Here is a 7450-nt window from a genome sequence, read left to right on the forward strand (position 1 = left end):
GAATGTTACCCGAACGTCCGAATAATTTTTTAAATGGGCTGTCCAACGATCCAACCGTACGGATGTCAAGATAAGTTGATTTTAGGCTTGTGAAAAAATATTTAAAACTTCCCGAACATTCCGTGCATGACTTTATAAAGAAAATCAGTAAAAGGCATACTCCCGGAAACGAGAATGTTACCCGAACATCCGAATAATTTTTTTAAATAAGCTATCCGAGGATCCAACTGTACGGATGTCAAGATATGTTGATTTTGGGTTTTGTTAAAAATTATTTAAAAATTCCCGAACATTCCGTGCATGACTTTATAAGGAAAATCCAGTAAAAAGCATACTCCCAGAAACAAGAATGTTAGCTGAACGTCCGAATAATTTTTTTAAATGAGTTGTCTGATAATCCAACCATACGGATATCAAGATATGTTGATTTTAGGCTTGTGAATAAATATTTAAAAATTCCCGAACATTCTGTGTATGACTTTATAAGGAAAATCCAGTAAAAGGCGTACTCCATGAAACGAGAATGTTACCCGAACTTCCGAATAATTTTTTAAATGAGCTGTCCGACGATCCAACAGTACGGATATAAAGATATGTTGATTTTGGGCTTGTGAAAAAATATTTAAAAATTTCCGAATATTCTATGCACGACTTAATAAGGAAAATCTAGTAAAAGGCGTACTCCCTGAAACGAGAATGTTACCCGAACGTCCGAATAATTTTTTAAATGAGCTGTCCAATGATCCAACCGTACGCATGTCAAGATATGTTGATTTTGGGATAGTGAAAAAATATTTAAAACTTCCCCAACATTTCGTGCATGACTTTTTAAAAAAATTAGTAAAAGGTGTACTCAATGAAATGAGAATGTTACCTGAAGGTCCGAATAATTTTTTTAAATGAGCAATCCGAGGATCCAACTGTACGGATGTCAAGATATGTTGATTTTGGGTTTGTGAAAAAATATTTAAAAATTCCCGAACATTCCGTGCATGACTTTATAAGGAAAATCCTATAAAAGGCGTACTCCCTGAAACGAGAATGTTAGCCGAACGTCCGAATAATTTTTTTAAATGAGATGTCTGACATTCCAACCGTATGGATGTCAAGATAAGTTGATATTGGGCTTGTGAAAAAATATTTAAAACTTCCCGAAGTTCTGTGCATGACTTTATAAGGAAAATTTAGTAAAAGGCGTACTCCCTAAAATGAGAATGTTACCTGAACATCCAAATAATTTTTTAAATGAGTTGTCCGATGATCCAAAAGTACGGATGTAAAGATATGTTGATTTTTAGCTTGTGAAAAAATATTTAAAAATTCCCGATCCTTCTGTGCATGACTTAATAAGGAAAATCTAGTAAAAGGCGTACTCCCTGAAACGAGAATGTTACCCGAACGTCCGAATAATTTTTTAAATGAGGTGTCCGATGATCCAACCATACGAATGTCAAGATAAGTTGATTTTAGGCTTGTGAAAAAATATTTAAAACTTCCCGAACATTCCGTGCATGCCTTTATAAAGAAAATCAGTAAAAGGCGTACTCCCTGAAATGAGAATGTAACCCGAACGTCCGAATAATTTTTTTCAATAAGCTATCCGAGGATCCAACTGTACGGATGTCAAGATATGTTGATTTTGGCTTTGTTAAAAAATATTTAAAAATTCCCGAACATTCCGTGCATGACTTTATATGGAAAATCCAGTAAAAGGCGTACTCCCTGAATCGAGAATGTTAGCCGAACGTCCGAATAATTTTTTTAAATGAGCTGTCTGAGGATCCAACCGTACGGATGTCAAAATATGTTGATTTTGGGCTTGTGAATAAATATTTAAAAATTCCCGAACATTCAGTGTATGACTTTATAAGGAAAATCCAGTAAAAGGCGTACTCCCTGAAATGAGAATGTTACCCGAACGTCCGAATAATTTTTTTAAATGAGCTGTCTCACTATCCAACCGTACGGATGTCAATATATGTTGATTTTGGGCTTGTGAATAAATATTTAAAAATTCCCGAACATTCCGTGTATGACTTTATAAGGAAAATCCTGTAAAAGGCGTACTCCCTGAAATGAGAATATTACTCGAACGTCCGAATAATTTTTTTAAATGAGCTGTCTGACGATCCAACCGTACGGATGTCAAGATATGTAGATTTTGGGCTTGTTTATAAGGAAAATCCAGTAAAAGGCGTACTCCCTGAAATGAGAATGTTTCCCGAACGTCCGAATAATTTTTTTAAATGAGCTATCCTCGGATCCAACTGTACGGATGCCAAGATATATTGATTTTGGGTTTGTGAAAAAATATTTAAAAATTCCCGAACATTCCGTGCATGACATTATAAGGAAAATCCAGTAAAAGGCGTACTCCCTGAAACGAGAATGTTAGCCAAACGTCTGAATAATTTTTTTAAATGAGCTATTCGAGGATCCAACTTTACGGATGTCAAGATATGTTTATTTTGGGCTTGTGAAAAAATATTTAAAACTTCACGAAGTTCTGTGCATGACTTTATAAGGAAAATCCATTAAAAGGCGTACTCCTTGAAACGAGAATGTTAGCCGAACGTCCGAATAATTTTTTTAAATGAGCTATCCGAGGATCCAACTGTACGGATGTCAAGATATGTTGATTTTGGGTTTGTGAAAAAATATTTAAAAATCCCGAACATTCCGTGCATGACTTTATAAGGAAAATCCACTAAAAGGCGTACTCCCTGAAACGAGAATGTTAGCCGAACGTCCGAATAATTTTTTTAAATGAGATGTCTGACATTCCAACCGTATGGATGTCAAGATAAGTTGATATTGGGCTTGTGAAAAAATATTTAAAACTTCCCGAAGTTCCGTGCATGACTTTATAAGGAAAAATTAGTAAAAGGCGTACTCCCTAAAACGAGAATGTTACCTGAACATCCAAATAATTTTTTAAATGAGTTGTCCGATGATCCAAAAGTACGGATGTAAAGATATGTTGATTTTTAGCTTGTGAAAAAATATTTAAAAATTCCCGATCCTTCTGTGCATGACTTAATAAGGAAAATCTAGTAAAAGGCGTACTCCCTGAAACGAGAATGTTACCCGAACGTCCGAATAATTTTTTAAATGAGGTGTCCGATGATCCAACCATACGAATGTCAAGATAAGTTGATTTTAGGCTTGTGAAAAAATATTTAAAACTTCCCGAACATTCCGTGCATGCCTTTATAAAGAAAATCAGTAAAAGGCGTACTCCCTGAAATGAGAATGTAACCCGAACGTCCGAATAATTTTTTTCAATATGCTATCCGAGGATCCAACTGTACGGATGTCAAGATATGTTGATTTTGGCTTTGTTAAAAAATATTTAAAAATTCCCGAACATTCCGTGCATGACTTTATAAGGAAAATCCAGTAAAAGGCGTACTCCCTGAATCGAGAATGTTAGCCGAACGTCCGAATAATTTTTTTAAATGAGCTGTCTGAGGATCCAACCGTACGGATGTCAAAATATGTTGATTTTGGGCTTGTGAATAAATATTTAAAAATTCCCGAACATTCAGTGTATGACTTTATAAGGAAAATCCAGTAAAAGGCGTACTCCCTGAAATGAGAATGTTACCCGAATGTCCGAATAATTTTTTTAAATGAGCTGTCTCACTATCCAACCGTACGGATGTCAATATATGTTGATTTTGGGCTTGTGAATAAATATTTAAAAATTCCCGAACATTCCGTGTATGACTTTATAAGGAAAATCCTGTAAAAGGCGTACTCCCTGAAATGAGAATATTACTCGAACGTCCGAATAATTTTTTTAAATGAGGTGTCCGACGATCCAACCATACGGACATCAAGATATGTTGATTTTGGGCTTGTGAATAAATATTTAAAAATTTCTAAACATTCTGTGTATAACTTTATAAGGAAAATCCAGTAAAAGGCGTACTCCTTGAAATGAAAATGTTACCCGAATGTCCGAATAATTTTTTTAAATGAGTTGTCTGACGATCCAACCGTACGGATGTCAAGATATGTTGATTTTGGGCTTGTGAATAAATATTTAAAAATTCTCGCACATTCTGTGTATGAGTTTATAAGGAAAATCCGGTAAAAGCCGTACTCCCTGAAATGAGAATGTTACCCGAACGTCCGAATAATTTTTTTAAATGAGTTGTCCGATGATTCAACCGTACGGATGTCAAGATATGTTGATTTTGGGATTGTGAAAAAATATTTAAAACTTCCTGAAGATTCCGTGCATGACTTTATAAAGAAAATTAGTAAAAGGCGTACTCCATGAAATGAGAATCTTACCTGAAGGTCCGAATAATTTTTTTAAATGAGCTATCCGAGGATCCAACTGTACGGATGTCAAGATATGTTGATTTTGGATTTGTGAAAAAATATTTAAAAATTCGCGAACATTCCGTGCATGACTTTATAAGGAAAATCCAGTAAAAGGCGTACTCCCTGAAACGAGAATGTTAGCCGAACGTTTGAATAATTTTTTTAAATGAGCTATTCGAGGATCCAACTGTACGGATGTCAAGATATGTTGATTTTGGGCTTGTGAAAAAATATTTAAAACTTCCCGAAGTTCCGTTCATGACTTTATAAGGAAAATCCAGTAAAATGCGTACTCCCTGAAACGAGAATGTTACCTGAACATCCGAATAATTTTTTAAATGAGCTGTCTGACGATCCAACAGTACGAATGTAAAGATATGTTGATTTTTTTCCTGTGAAAAAATATTTAAAAATTCCCGATCATTCTATGCATGACTTAATAAGGAAAATCTAGTAAAAGGCGTATTCCCTGAAACGTGAATGTTACCCGAACGTCCAAATAATTTTTTAAATGAGCTTTCCGACGATCCAACCGTACGGATGTCAAGATAAGTTGATTTTAGGCTTGTGAAAAATATTTATAACTTCCCAAACATTCCGTGCATGACTTTATAAGGAAAATCGAGTAAAAGGTGTACTCCCTGAAACAAGAATGTTAGCCGAACGTCCGAATAATTTTTTTAAATGAGCTGTCTGACGATCCAACCATATGGATGTCAAGATATGTTGATTTTGGGTTTGTGAAAAAATATTTAAAACTTCCCGAACATTCCGTGCATGACTTTATAAAGAAAATCAGTAAAAGGCGTACTCCCTAAAACGAGAATGTTACCCGAACATCCGAATAATTTTTTTAAATAATCTATCCAAGGATCCAACTGTACGGATGTCAAGATATGTTGATTTTGGGTTTGTTAATTTTTTTTTAAAAATTCCCGAACATTCCGTGCATGACTTTATATGGAAAATCCAGTAAAAGGCGTACTCCCTGAAACAAGAATGTTAGCCGAATGTCCGAATAATTTTTTTAAATGAGCTGTCTGAGGATCCAACCGTACGGATGTCAAGATATGTTGATTTTGGGCTTGTTAATAAATATTTAATAATTCCCGAACATTCTGTGTATGACTTTATAAGGAAAATCCAGAAAAAGGCGTACTCCCTGAAATGAAAATGTTACCCGAACGTCCGAATAATTTTTTTAAATGAGCTTCTGACGATCCAACCGTACGGATGTCAAGATATGTTGATTTTGGGCTTATGAATAAATATTTAAAAATTCCCGAACATTCTGTGTATGACTTTATAAGGAAAATCCAGTAAAAGGCGTACTCCCTGAAATGAGAATGTTACCCGAACGTCCGAATAATTTTTTTAAATGAGTTGTCCAACGATTCAACCATACGGATGTCAAGATATGTTGATTTTGGGATTGTTAAAAAATATTTAAAACTTCCCGAACATTCCGTGCATGACTTTATAAACAAAATTAGTAAAAGGCGTACTCCATGAAATGAGAATGTTACCTGAAGGTCCGAATAATTTTTTTAAATGAGCTATCTGAGGATCCAACTGTACGGATGTCAGGATATGTTGATTTTGGGGTTGTGAAAAAATATTTAAAAATTCCCGAACATTCCGTGCATGACTTTATAAGGAAAATCTAGTAAAAGGTGTACACCCTGAAACGAGAATGTTAGCCGAACGTCTGAATAATTTTTTTAAATGAGCTATTCGAGGATCCAACTGTACGGATGTGAAGATATGTTGATTTTGGGCTTGTGAAAAAATATTTAAAACTTCCCGAAGTTCCGTGAATGACTTTATAAGGAAAATCCAGTAAAAGGAGTACTCCCTGAAACGAGAATGTTACCGGAACATCCGAATAATTTTTTAAATGAGCTGTCCGATGATCCAACAGTACGGATGTAAAGATATGTTGAGTTTTGGCTTGTGAAAAAATATTTAAAAATTCCCGATCATTCTGTGTATGACTTTATAAGGAAAATCCAGTAAAAGGCGTACTCCCTGAAATGAGAATGTTCCCCGAACGTCCGAATAATTTTTTTAAATGAGTTGGCCGACGATCCAAACGTATGGATGTCAAGATAAGTTGATTTTGGGCTTGTGAAAAAATATTTAAAACTTCCCTAAGTTCCGTGCATGACTTTATAAGGAAAATCTAGTAAAAGGCATACTCCTTGAAACGAGAATGTTACCCGTACGTCCGAATAATTTTTTAAATGAGCTGTCCGATGATCCAACCGTATGGATGTCAAGATAAGTTAATTTTGGGCTTGTGAAAAAATATTTAAAACTTCCCGAATATTCCGTGCATGACTTTATAAAGAAAATTAGTAAAAGGCGTACTCCCTGAAATGAGAATGTTATCCGAACATCCGAATAATTTTTTAAATGAGCTGTTCGATGATCCAACAGTAGAGATGTAAAGATATGTTGATTTTGGGCTTGTAAAAAAATATTTAAAAATTCCCGAACATTCTGTGCATGACTTTATAAGGAAAATCCAGTAAAAGGCGTACTCCCTGAAACGAGAATGTTAGCCAAACGTCCGAATAATTTTTTTAAATGAGTTGGCCGACGATCCAACCGTATGGATGTCAAGATATTTTGATTTTGGGCTTGTGAAAAAATATTTAAAACTTCCCGAACATTCTGTGCATGACTTTATAAGGAAAATCCAGTAAAAAGCGTACTCCCTGAAACGAAAATGTTAGCCGAACGTCCGAATAATTTTTTTAAATGAGTTGTCTGACGATCCAACCATACGGATGTCAAGATATGTTGATTTTGGGCTTGTGAATAAATATTTAAAAATTCCCGAACATTCTTTGTATGACTTTATAAGGAAAATCCAGTAAAAGGCGTACTCCCTGAAATGAGAATGTTACCCGAACGTCCGAATAATTTTTTTAAATGAGTTGGCCGATGATCCAACTGTATGGATGTCAAGATAAGTTGATTTTGGGCTTGTGAAAAAATATTTAAAACTTCCCTAAGTTCCGTGCATGACTTTATAAGGAAAATCTAGTAAAAGGCATACTCCCTGAAACGAGAATGTTACCCGAACGTCCGAATACTTTTTTAAATGAGC

This window comes from Apium graveolens, chromosome 2 (genome assembly GCF_009905375.1).
Source record: "Apium graveolens cultivar Ventura chromosome 2, ASM990537v1, whole genome shotgun sequence".
NCBI classification, from domain to species: domain Eukaryota; kingdom Viridiplantae; phylum Streptophyta; class Magnoliopsida; order Apiales; family Apiaceae; genus Apium; species Apium graveolens.